Source organism: Garra rufa, chromosome 5 (assembly GCF_049309525.1).
Source record: "Garra rufa chromosome 5, GarRuf1.0, whole genome shotgun sequence".
NCBI classification, from domain to species: domain Eukaryota; kingdom Metazoa; phylum Chordata; class Actinopteri; order Cypriniformes; family Cyprinidae; genus Garra; species Garra rufa.
In genome coordinates this window covers 13,598,187-13,612,886 of record NC_133365.1, presented here as the reverse complement: position 1 = coordinate 13,612,886, position 14,700 = coordinate 13,598,187, and positions in this window count along the sequence as shown.

Here is a 14,700-nt window from a genome sequence, read left to right as displayed (position 1 = left end):
GCTTGGAATAGCACATAATACAATCCAGAGCTCGCTCGCTCTCTCTCTCAAAGTCTTACCCTTTTTCTTCATCTCCCTCGTGCTCTCCACTGGTGTCCCCCCTCCTTCGATCTACCTATATTTGGGATCCCTTGACTTGCAGGAATGTTCTGGCCCATGATGTTACAACAAACATCATCTCCTGCAGATCGCCCTGAGCTGTAATTTATGACACAGCAGACTGAATCGCAACCTGTGAACTGGATTCTGGAGTGTTTCAAGGGATCCATGTTCTTGCATCTATCATATCTTGTGGTGTCAACTGAGAAATGAACTTTTTGAAAACTTAACTTCACATTCAGCACTTTGCAGTCCTCCAGATGTCTTCACGCAAACATGATGTTCTAATTTTGATGGCACTAAATATTACCATGATGTCAAAGCATCTGGGTGGATCCTTCAAGTATTTCATAAAGGGGTAGTTTACCTCTTTTTCTGTAGAACACAACAGGAAAAAGTTTGAAGTCTGTGCTGGTTGCTGCATACAAATGCAATAAATAGATGGGAAAGTTAGTAGGAAATATACAGAAATTGAATTGTTATCAAACACTTAATACTGAATTAAATATAGAAGAATACTTAAAGCTAGAAAAGTGCTTGATTTACTCTTTTTTCTTCTGTTCTTTGATTAACATACATAACAGAATCTGGATTATTAGGTTATTTGGCTGCTATTACTTTAAGAGCTGCCACTGCTGAATGTGACGCATGCTTATAGTTTCATTCGCGCTTCAATATGAAATGATACAGGCCACAGCTGGCGCCGGTGCATTTGTGCGTATGAAAACATCTCATCTGACCATAGTTCACTGTTGTTCCACTGAATTTCCTCGTCACCTGTACCATTTTCAACGCTCGTTTGACTAACGCCTGGCGGTGAAGTGAAGTTAGAGAGCGCGTCTAAAAAGTCCCCCATTTGTTGTGGTCTTAAAGACTAAATAAATGCACTTCTTGTCAAGAAAAAAACAAAACAAAAGCAGCAGTTGTGAATGGGGTCGCCAACCCTAACCCCGCCCACCTGCGTTAAATATTTTGAACACTGTTAAACTGGAAAAATTAATTGTCTGTGTTAACACGCTAATTTTGACAGCACTAATATTTATGCAATTAAATCAGAGCCTTTGCGATTGATATTCACACTAAGCCACAATGTGATTTCAGTTTTATTTTGATTAATCGTGTAGCCCTAGCTTCAACCACCAAAAAATAGTCTATATGACTCATTATGCAGCCATTCAATTACTTAGTATGAGGTTTAAGTCATTATTCTTACTCTTACTAGCATTTTCCCCCAGCTAATTGTCCTGTTGTGGGTTCCCAATCATAAACTCAGCCTCATGCGTCTGTATTCACTTAATCAGAAGTATCTGTCATCTAACTGACACCCAAACCCAGCACACATGACCTACTGAAACTGGGCTGCGTTTACGAAAAAGTTCTCCTTTGTGGCGTGCTACAGAACCAGCTACACGGATCATAAGTTTGGCCAGAGTCCCGGGGGGCTTCCAGAAAAACTGAAGACCTCATTGAGGACTCACTTAGAGACGTAGAAGGCCTGCTGGCGCCACAGCCTCCAGAAACCTCCTGGCATGATGGATGGAGGTCATTGCCAAAGTACTGCTGACAAGAAAATGTCTGATCCATGAGTTTTAACAATAGAGGAACTAGATTGACTTCCACCACAAAATTCATAATAATGACGGTTATTTATGATTATGATGGCTGGAGGAACCATTAAACCTCCTTAAAGAAAAGCCCCTATACCCAGGAGTTTAACTGTAATTCATCTTGTGTATATATGAGCAATTACAAAATCTAAATGCAATACTGCATTTATTGTTCTGTCCCAGCAATCCATTGGAATCACTTGAGTCAGACGAACAAAGAACTTGTTTGTCTCAATTTTAAAACATACAAGCAGAAGTGGAATTTCAAGCTGCATGCTCATTCGGATTAGCCTGAATTTATAAATCTGACCACAATCTTGGACACTGTGACTATAAAGCTGGAATTATAAACAGTTTATTTGATGTGGCACCGTCTTGACAGCGCGACTACAACAGTGATTCACTTACAATAACAGTGGCATTTATGCCAACTCTGACCAGCATAAACAAACAGGAGATTGTGTTCTGACCATCTCAAATAAATGCAAACACAAGAGATGTTACATGTCATCCACAATTAGTCAAGTAAACATAGCTGACAAATGAAATCGGAAGATTTCCAAAAAAGATCTCTAATATAAACATCTTCTAGGCTGTCTAAAGGTGCACTGAAAAACAGCGTGACGGTTTGAAAGCTGGTGAATAAAAGACTGGGAATTATAAGAACAGAAATGATGAACATAATATAATACAAATGTAATACTTGTTAATATACATACAGGTTACAAACACTGCTACTTACATTTTATCCCAAACTATTTTCCAAAATAAAATGACAAATGACTTCAGAGTAACAGGTGGCCTTGCCTCAGGCCTACTGTGCCACACTATATCCTGTCTAGACAAACATAATTTCCTTTCTGGAGAGAGGGTCAGCTTGTTTGTGTTTTTATGGAACTGCAGGGGAAAAGTGATGTTAACTCACTTTGGACTGAGAAACAATGCAGCTTTTTAGCAGTTTCCGAGCTAGGTGTGTTTTGACCATTTATAGGTGCAAACTGTCAAGGTAAGCCATAAATTATTCAGATATACATTTTTTGCCAATGCAACTGTATAATAAATGGCATATGATCCATTTTCATTTCACAACAATAGTTAAAATGGAAAGTGTGATGGTGTAACTTTTAAACTTTCTTAAAGGGATAGTTCACCTAAAATGAAAATTCTGTTATTAATTACTCACCCTCATGTTGTTTCAAACCCGTAAGACCTTCGTTCATAACCAAACGCAATTTAAGATATTTTTGATCAAATCCGAGAACTTTCTGATCCTGCAAAGACAGCAATGCAACAACCATGTTCAAGGCCCAGAAAGGTAGTAAAGACATGTGTCCATGTGACGTCAATGGTTCAACCTTAATTTTATGAAGCTACGCAATACTTTGTGCGCAAAGAAAACAAAAACAACTACTTTATTCAACAATTTCTTCTGTTCCGTGTCAGTCTCTGCCACGTGTTCACAAGTGTATGCATGCTATTTTAAAGGAGTGGTTCATCTCCAGAACTAAGATTTACAATTAATTTACTCACTCCCTTGTCATCCAAGATGTTCATGTCTGTCTTTCTGAAGTCGATAAGAAATGGTTTCTTGAGGAATACACTTCAGGATTTCTCTCCATATAATGGACGTAACTGGTGCCCCCAAGTTTGAAACTTCCAAAATGCAGTTCAAGCATTAAATGACTCTAATGAGGAAGAAGGGTCTTATCTAGCAAAACAATTGGTCATTTTCGAAACAAACTGAGAATTTATATACTATATATTTATATACTATATATATATATATATATATATATATACTATATATATACACTATAATTTATTTATAGATATTTAACCTCAAAACCTCTATTTAACCTAACCTCCTGTTAGGGTATGTCAAAAACGTCCATCTCATTTTCTTCCCCAGCTACAAAATTGTCCTGCATCCCTGCAGAAGTACTGACCCAGTGTTTACAAAGTGAACATGCAAAGAAGATCAAACGCCCTTTACAAAAAAAAAAAGGTAAAACAGTGATGAAGGATGATTTTGAATTAAGGAAGAAAACTAGATGGGAGTTTTTCGACCTACTGTACCCTAACTGTATTGACCCGGATTACACAGACCACGCATGCGCATTGCAGAGATGAGACAAGCATTTGAAATTAAAAAGTATATAAGTTGTCAATTTGTTTTGAAAATGACTGATCGTTTCGCTAGTTAAGACCCTTCTTCCTTGGCTGGAATCGTTTAGAGTCCTTTAAAGCTGCATTTAAACTGCCTTTTGGAAGTTCAAATATTGAAGTCCACTATATGGAGAAAATTCCTGAAATCTTTTCCTCCAGAAACAATTTCTTTACGACTGAAGAAAGAAAGACATGAACATCTTGGATGGCAAGGAGGTGAGTAAATTATCTGTACATTTTTGTTCTGGAAGTGAACTAATACATTAACAATGTAATTACTACCTTTCTGGGCCACAAAAGGACTCATGCTCATTCATATAATTGCAGTGAATAGCAATCCGCATCAAGTTTTTAAAAAACGTATTTTTTTTAAATATTACAAAATGATTTCATGCGGCGGCACATGTTGTATATTCAGTGTTCTGAGGTTATACAATAGGGTTTAGTGAAAAACAAACCAAAATTTAATTTATTATTTAACAAAAATCCTGACCTTGGCTGTTGATTTCTGTGCACAGCTGCATGTTCTTGAGACTCTATTAGCACAGCAGTTTACTCTGACTTGCCCAAGAAAAACACACAAGAAGAAATCAAAATGAATAAAAACGTGACAAAATACAATCTGTGTACTAGTTATTGCATTCACGTGTGTCAGCTGTCATTCTAGCTATCATGACAACTGGAGTTTGGCGATATTCAGTGAACAAAGTACAGAGTACAAACATGTTTCCTTTTTGTAGTCTAAAAAAGAAAGAAGTGCATATGGCATTAAAACAAATGACTCAGTTTTCATTTTTGGACGACCTGTCCTTTTAAGTTTTGAGCACAAAGCATCAGCAGTCTCAGACTTCAACATTTCAACAACTGTGAATGAAACAGCTAAAGTGAGTCACCAGGACATTATTTGCCCACTCCCTTCTAGACCGGCTTATACGGCCAATCCCAGTCTCTCCCACCATCCACAGGAAGTCGCACTGCCTCTGAGCGGTCTGAAATGGAAGCTCTGGCAGTTGGGGAACATTCCTTTGACCTCGTATCCTTGGGGAGAAACACAGAAACTGCTCCTTTGCAGTCTTGTTTTTAATGCCACTATCATAGAGCTCAAAGGGAAATATGTAACCTCTGGGTTGTCATAGTGTCTCACAGTCCTGAGAGAGACACTCTGTGGAATAAAGCAATGGGACCCTGGTGACAAACTGCTTCCCAGCAGCTTTCCAGACTCTCTTAGGACTTAGGTTACAAAAGGTTTGGATGTAAAAAATCATGTACAAACTTAATTTAAAAATTTTCAAAATTGTCTACTACTAACTCTACCTAGTGCTGTCTTTCAGATGCATGTGTCAGTTTCCCTTAAAGGGATAGTTCAATATAGTAAATATTACATGTACTATTTTTGGATGAAAAAGTGCTTTGATATTTATACAATTTGGGGTGTGTCTTCTAAAAATATATGTTAATCTAACATCCACTAGATTTAGCTGCTAGACAAAAATCCCGCCCTCTAAAGACATGCACATACACATAAAGAGACGTTGTGAGACTGTTATCTCAATGTCACAGGCAAGGAAAAGAAAATAAACACTAAATTTGATGTTTTGTGAACTCAGCTTTACACTGACCTTGTATAAACACTGTAACGTCAACTGTCAAAAGCAACATTAGTGTGCTTACATGACAAACTGACATTCTCTGCTTCCTGACTTTCCATATAAGGTCTTGCCTGTGAACATCCATAATGATTGACAAGGAAAAAGTGCTTCTGATTGGCTAAACAAAGAATCTGACGGCAGCCTGTGCTCATATTTCTCATATTTTATAGTTTACAGAGCCAGAGGCTCTCACAAAGACAAGGGTGATATATCAGGACAGCTATTTCGGTGATATCTGTCAAGCAAAACTGACATTTTCTGCATGCCATTTTTACAACAACAATTTTTTACAGCACTTTTAAATACGAGCATGTCCAAACCTATTATTTGCGCATTTATTCATAATAAATCACCCCAAATATGCCCATGAAGCACACATGCAATTTGTTAGACTGCACAAGTGCATTAGCATACTTTATTTGAGATGTTAGTAAATCATGGCCTCAGACTTTGTTGAGAGACAGTAAGATGGAGTCAGTTTAGAAAGAATTGTTCATGTAAGGACATGTGCACTTACAGAAATCTGATCACAAATCCCAACAAATTTTCTCTGACCACAATTTACACCCATGCTGACAAATTTACAGCACAAAGGCTGAGGAAGACAGAACATTTTTTGTCTTGTTTTCCAGTACAAATATCTAAATATTCTTAAATCAAGAAGCAATATTACCTCAGATATTAAGTCTTGTTTTCTGAAAAATTGTCTAAAATGAAGTGACTTGACCATGGAAGCCTGTTTCCACCACTGAATAAAAAATAAAAAAAGGTAATTGCATTTTTTATCTCACAATTCTGACTTTGTTGTCGCATTTGTGAGTTTAATCTTACAATTTTGACATTTTTCTTATAATTGTGTGATACAAACTCACAAGTCTGACTTTTTTCCACAATTGTGAGATATAAACTTGCAGTTGCGAGTTAAAGTCAGAATTGCGAGATATAAACTCACAGTTCTGACTTTTGAGAAAAACAAATAAATTAAGTCACACAGTTTTGAGAAATAAAGTCACAATTCTGAAAAATAAGGTCAGAATTGCAATTGTAAACTCATAATTTGGACTTTTTTTGTCTGGACTAGTTTTTATCTCACAAATGACTTTACTTCTCGCAATTGCGAGTTTATATCCTGCTATTCTGACTCCATAACTCACAATTATGAGTTTTTATATCATCATATTTTTATATCTCACAATTCTGACTTTACAAGTCGCAACTGCAAATTAATATCATGCAATTAAGTCAGAATTGCGATATGAAATTTCGCTAATTTGAGAAAAAAGTCAGAATTGCGAGTTTATATGTAAGTAAAAATTGTGATATAAAATCTCACAATATTGAGAAAAAATAAGAACTGTGAGTTTGTATTATGAATTCTGAGAAAAAAAAGTCAGAATTACGAGATATACTTTTGGACTAGTTTTTTTATCACAATTCTGACTTTATTTTTCACTATTACAAATTTATATCCTGCTATTCTGACTTTTTAAAAAACTTTTAATTGTGAGTTTATCACACAATTCTGAGAAAAAAAGGAAAAATTGCAAGTTTATATTGCAATTCTGACTTTATTTCTCAGCAATGAAGTCAGAATTGCAAAATAAAATCTCACAATTCTGAGAGAAAAAGTCAGAATTGCAAGATGTAAACTTACAATTACGAGAAAAAAAGTATGAATTGTAAGATAAAAAGTCGCAATTACCTTTTTTTTTTTAATTCAGTGGCGGAAATGGGCTTCCATACTTAATTCTGCCAATGGGGTTATTTTTCTAAATTGGAAAACAAAACTTACGTAATATTCTTTTGCTTCTCAAGGAAATGTATCTTAAGAATAAGGTTTAAGAAGTTTTAGATACAGTATTTGTGCTGAAAAACAAGACTAGAATACAAGGAAAGAATACAGAGGAAGAAAACCATTTTTTGCAGTGTAGTTTAATAAATTAAAAAAAAAATCATTTTTAACCTTCTAGTGAACCTTATTAAAAAAAGGTATGAGTACCAGGAAATCAATTTTCCCATCATAAAACGTATCAAATATTTCATATTTAAATCTAAGTCAAACACAAAGCACTTGATGAACACAGGGATCCTGTTTTAATATGAAGAGACTATATTAAAGTGGTCTGTACTCTCTTCAGAGGCTGTAACTGTTCCTGCTGCTAATGTCACATCTGCACTAAAATCATCAAAGGCCACGGCTCAGTCCATCTCAGTTTCCATGAACGCATGCCAGGGCTCAAACGGTAACGGCTTTTTTCTTTTCATATTATCTCACGCTGGCTCCAAAGACAACATGCTTTTCACTAACTCGCCTTCCAAAGACAATTTAACCAACTTCGCCTTACACAGTTGCTGTGTGCATAAGCCTTCAACAGTATGTCTATAGATGTGAACTCACATGCTGCGACTCTAGCACTGTAAGAACAAGTGGACATATGTGAACTCCAGGAAAGGATCCAGCCCTCTGTGAATTAAAGGGAATTTTTAATGAGTTTTTGCTTTGGATCACCAAGTTTTGTCATCAGGTTTGGTTGAGACTGAATATTTCCTTCCAAAACAGTTAACTTTACTGCATAGTGTCCAATAAAGTCAACCACAAGAGTGGCAGCAGTTCTCAGTTTTGCTCTCGCAGAACTGACTGACGTTCACGGACCTGGTCATTTAAAGAGTTTAATAAAATAACTCCTACTGGGTTGTAGGTATTTTGCAAACTGTAAAGTTACTAGTAGTCTTTTTACCTCCCCCGCACCTTGTCAGGGTGTAAGACAGCACTTAAACAAGCGTCACATTTTTTAATTAGGGTGATAAAACAGAAGCGGCTGCCATGCCATCTGGAGTATCTCAAGTCCGGACTTGGGTCAAAATAAAATGCTCACTAGTTCACGTTAGCTGCACTTACCAAAGAACGTATTTGTAAGGTTTACATCAGGTTTACTTAATGTAAATGCATTGACGTACTCAAGAAATGGTGCATCCTTTTAAAGGCTAGTTTTGGCATCTGACAGAAATCATATTTGCCATTTCACATAATTCACTTTGTGGCATTCACACTTCCACTATCATAGAAGAAATATTTTTTGAGCATCAAATTAGCATCTTACAATGAATTCTGAAAGAGTCTGAAGAGTGGAGTAATGGCTGTTAAAAAATTTGTATTGTCATCAATAAATCATATTTTAAAATATGAGTACACTACAGTGTTGCTTGACATTTAGAAGTTCAAGTGAAATACAGACAGGAGCAGATGTGTTTCCATGTTCACTTATATCAGCGTCTTTGTTTTTTTTCCCCTGCAGAGGTCAAACATGCAAACATTAGAGGGCTGGATATCAAAGAGATCCAACACAAGACAAATGACATGTCTGAGATAACACGGGGTGCTGGGTCTCCACTTTCTTTTGGATCTTCCCTTGGGATAAAGACTGGATATTGAATAATGAACTGATCTGTGAAATGGTCTACCATTTCAGCCCAGTGTTCTAATCAAATGAGAAACTGATCATGGAATAACATGTTTTTTCAAGTAAGTCTATAATACCTGGAGGAGTTCATCTGCTATTATTCCCATTCATCTCAACTGCAGTTGCTTGACTATCTTGTGCTGATAAATTCCGTGAAAAAAGATCTTGCAGATAAACTTATTTTAAAATACACAACTACTTTTTAAATGTACAAAGATTATTTTTTTCCTAGGAGAATGGTATCATTACAGAATCTACCCGCAGGGGTTAACTGAACCATGCTATTCAGCCAAACCTTGACCCCTTGAAGCTTAAAGGAGAAGTTCACTTCCAGAATAAACATTTCCTGAAAAGGTACTCACCCCCATGTCATCCAAGATGTTCATGTCTTTCTTTCTTCAGTCGCAAAGAAATTAAGGTTTTTGAGGAAAACATCTCAGGATTTTTCACCATATAGTGGACTTCAGTTGTGGTCAATGGGTTGAAGGTCCAAACTGCAGTTTCAATGCAGCTTGAAAGATCCAAGCCGAGGAATAAGTGTCTTGTCTAGGAAAATAATCGGTAATTTTCTTAAAACAATAAAAATGTACACACTTTTTAACCATAAATGCTCGTCTTGCACTTGCCCAAATGTGCAAAGTAAGTCAAACGGCCTTTACAAAAAAAGGTAAAACAACGATGTTGGACAGTTTTGAAAATAGTAGAGTTTTTCGCTCTACCCTACCTTTTTGAACCGAAGTACACAGACGAATAACTAACCACGCATGACCTTTCCAACATGGTTACGTAATGTGTAAAGACGCATGCTCATCGCAGAACTAATGCAAGGAGCATTTGTGGTTAAAAAGCATATAAATGTAAATTTTTTAAAGAAAATAAACGATTGTTTAGCTAGATAAGACCCTTATTCCTTGGCTGGGATCTAGTAGAGCCCTTTGAAGCTGCACTGAAATTGAAATTTGGACCTTCAACCTGGTAGCTATATGAACAAAAAAAAAAAAAAAGAAAGAAAGACAAACATCTTGGATGACATGGGGGTGAGTAAATTATAAGGAAATTTTTATTCTGGAAGTGAACAAATCCTTTCACCGTCCTGTTAACAACCAATATGAACAGCAAGACACAGCTGATCATGTGATTTCAACATAAAGGCCACCATGAACCATGAAATCAAATTAGCCAATTTTTATTTTTCACGGAATGTTAAAGGGTCTATTATAAACAATATATCGTTAAGAAAATCTTGATTTTTAACCCTCTTGCCGACACTGTTGCAATTACATCTCCTCTCTGATGACTTCCTCTTTAGAAACCTGTCAATCACATGTGATTGCAGCAGTTACTATAGCAAATTACTATGATCCAATCAATTCCCAGTGGACAAAATCAAGTCCCACACTAGATTTGTTCGCATTCGAGTAGTTGTCTCTTAATATAGGTTACAACAGAGCAAGGGTGTCCAAACCTGTTCCCAGAGGGCCACTGTCCTGTAGAGCTCCAACCCCAATTAAACACACCTGAACCAGCTAATCAAGGTCTTATTAGAAACTCCCAAAGCTAATGCTTCCGGTTTGGAAAATGAGACCGGGGCCATTTTCTTTGAATGGATATAAATGGAAGAAAGGCTGCACTATGCTGAATAAACAGCTTTTTGGAGGAAACAGGTTATCATTTAATGAATCCACCACCTATCGGCTAATTTTCAACATGTTTTACACTAAATAGTTTTGGATTTAACTATATTTAGAGTTTACAGCAAAAAAATCCTGTTTTATAAGAGAAGTCACTGACTTGTATTCAAAGATCAATTTAAAGTGTCACACAACTCTGAACTGAAATTCAGTGACGTCAAGCCTGTAATGTGATTGGTTATCAAGGCACATGTGATCCAAGTTGATGTTGTGCTCTCTCCAATAGTAAGTAATAGAGACCCTCTCATCTCCTAATATTAATACAATCTCTGACTGTTAAGGCAAGTTGGAGCTAAACTTTGCAGGACATAGTCCCTCCAGGACTGAGTTTGGACACCCCTGCAATACAGCAATATAGATTGCAATTCCTGTATCATGCTGACTTTTAAGTCAGTTTTAACCAGATTTGGCCAGGCCAGACTAAAACACAGACTAGACTAAAACACAAATCAATGATAACTGCAAATGACAAATAATATGCTGACTACAGTGTAGATATGATCCAGGCTTCAGGCAAAGAAACAGAATTTCACAAATCAGCAAGGGCTCGGACAGAAGATATCTCCTGTGTTCTTGGCCCTCAGCCCCGTTAATAAAACACCACTGCTTTTGGAAACTTAAAACTCTCCAGACAACATCAGATCTTTGGAATGTGATCTCTACATATGCATGAACCTGTATGACTTTCCTTCTTTATTAGAACACAAAATATATTGAAGAATAAATATAGACATAGATATATTGAAGTAATTTTCTGGCCGTGCAATGAAAGTCAATAGCAATGTTTCCATCCATCTATATTTATGCGCATTTTGGAATATTGCACAAAAAAAAAAATGCTGGATGGAAACATACACATAAATCCTAAAAATGCGCTTAAAAACATATACACTCAACTGTAGGATAAACTTTTTATCTGATAAGAAAATATGTGCATAATTTGTTCAAAAATTGTTTATTCTGAAATGCCTGAGCAATGTCTGTTATCGAAACATTTATGTCTTATACGACTGCATTCCCAAACAGCAGCCATCCACCTCCGAAAGCAATGACCGCATTTATTGTGTTTCGTCTGCTAGCTCTAAGGTGTTATTTAGTGGCAGTTTTTTAAGAAGGGATTAATTTGTTCTCGTTGGATGGAAATGGTGCTTTATTCGCAAATGTTTTATGCAATGTTCCAGTTTTGCACACAAGTTAAATTCGCATCTTTGGATAGAAACATAGCTAATGAGGTCCAGTATTGTTTTATTTATACAGACTCTTAATATAGACAATAACAGCTGAAACATTCTTTAAATAATGTTTTTTATGTTGCACAGAAGAAAAGTATGTAAAGCTTGGAAGAGGCCATTTTTTAAATCTAACGCTGACTTTTTTCGTCAGAAAGAAGAAAGTCATATACATCTAGGATGACTTGAGGGTGAGTAAATGATTTAATTTTTCAATCATTTAAAGGAGTAGTTCACTTTTAAAATTATGTTATGTTCGAAATTATGTTTTTTGAGGAAAACATTTCAGGATTTCGCTCCATATAATGGACTTCTATGGTGCCCCCGAGTTTGAACTTCCAAAATGCAGCTTCAAAATGCTCTAAACGATCACAGCCGAGAAAACAAGGGTCTCATCTAGCAAAACGATCTGTTATTTTGGAAAAAAAATTACTATTTATATACTTTTTAACCTCAAATGCTCATCTTGTCTAGCTCTGTGTGTATCATGTTTAGAGATTAAAAAGTATATAATTTGTAAATGTTTTGAGAAAATAACCGATCGTTTGACAAGATAAGACCCTTCTTCCTCGGCTGGGATCATTTAGAGCATTTTGAAGCTGCATTTTGGAAGTTCAAACTCGGGGGCACCATAAAAGTCCATTATATGGAGAGAAATCCTGAAATGTTTTCCTAAAAAAAACATCTTTTATTTACGACTGAAGAAAGAAAGACATGAACATCTTGGATGACAAGGCTATCCCTTGAAAAAAGTACTTTTGCTGGAACAATGTAGTCATGTTGAGACAGTCAAACTTTAGTCAAAACAAGATTTCAATTTGAATCAAACTAGCTTGTTTTGATTTTAAAACATGAAGCATTTGTAGCTAATAAACAGTGTATGTTTTAAATCATAAAGCTTACTTCAGCATCATAAAAATGCTTAGCAACAGTAAAAGCAACAGCCCAGCTCTGACAGCAGTTATGCTGAAATGCAGTAGGTTTCTAAAGGTCAAAGCTATAGAATAACAGAGTCATTATTTTTGACAAAACATAATGCTGTGACATCAGCTCCCCTGTGTGATCATATATCTCTTTGTACACCTGAACCATTTTTGAGGGGCGCGCGCGTGCGTGTGTGTGTGTGTGTGTGTGTCTGTGAGATTGAAGGGGCTTGATAGGAACCTGCATCTGGTTTTTGACCCTTATCATCATCTGCTAGAACTGCAGCTGCAGCCGCCCCCATTCCTGTTCTTACATACACGATTACACACACACACCAGCAGCTGTCACTGCTCAGAACTCTGGTATCGCATTTCTCGCAGAGGGCTAGCTCTCCACATTACCACCATGAGACGCCAACACACACAAACACCACAAGAGTTTGATACATTCACCCTGGTTTCTGCCAGGACAACAACAGTTTCACTGGCTGTTGGTCTAAGTCATTGCTTTAACAAATTACTTTTAGATTCTGGCTAAAATGGGAAGGGGAGGAGTGAGACATCAGTTTTAACACATACCATACACAACTTCTCCTCTCTACCTATCATCAGACGGCCTCATGATATAGTGCTTCACAGTGTGGTAATTTGTGTGGAAAATGAACGGTTACACTGCTCCCTTCTCCATCAGTGGCCCCATCAAAACCTTCAATTATGTCTAATGGTCCTTTTCATTACGTTTCTCCACACAGTTAATTGAGACATCAGCAAAGCCATTCATCAGCCTTAAAGATACAAACTCCAGACCAAGAGTGCAAGTGTAGAGCGTGTCAACAAACAGATGAGACAGGTGTATCTGAAACGTTTGACATATTTCTGAGGTTCCTGGCTGATGGTTACCCTAGTAAAAAAGTAATAGATTTAAAATGCATTTATTTTATACTGAGTAGTTTAAGGCTCAAGTATTTTGCTCGAAGCTTACTGATAAAAAAAAAGGAATTAAATGTTGTTTGGAGTACTACTGAATGCACATTTGTTAATATTAAGCCTATATGTTTTAATGCCACTATTGATGAGGATTGATCTTTGAATAATATCGGTCTTTAAATGCAAAATATTTAAAGTGTACATAAGGTATACCTTCAATAGTTTCACTTTAGCACAATCAGACTTAAAGGGATAGTTCACCCAAAAATTTAAATTTGATGTTTATCTGCTTACCCCAGGGCATCCAAGATGTAGGTGACTTTGTTTCTTCAGTAGAACACAAACGAAGATTTTTAACTCAAACCGTTGCAGTCTGTTAGTCATATAATGGGAAAAACCGAACGTTTCGTGTCTTAGGACATCAATGTATCGTCACGAGCCACAGGGTTTAATTTGGATTTGTCTGTGCATGTTTTTTTTACTTTCAAAGGTTTGTTGCCCATTCACTACCATTATATGACTAACAAACTGCCACGGTTTGAGTTAAAAATCTTCGTTTGTGTTCTACTGAAGAAACAAAGCAGATAAACATCAAATTTTCATTTTTGGGTAAACTAACCCTTTAAGTATATCTTCAGTTGGACTTCAGCACTACTTCCACACATTAAGAAAGTTAGTTGTTTCAATTTAGCAGAAAAACCCCTAACATTTTCCTTGTCTTTCTTAAGCAGAGTTTAGTATACTACTAAAAAAATTCCATGGTATTTTAATAAGTGCATAATATGTGAATGTATTTGTAGTATACTAAGCATTAAATTTCGCATTATTTTTAATACATTGTAGTATATTTATTTTTCACTAGGGTAGAAAACCTAAACTATTGCTTTTGAAAAATCTGGTCTAGATTACTATGTTTAAAAAGTCTATTCATCTGTATAAAACCCTTAT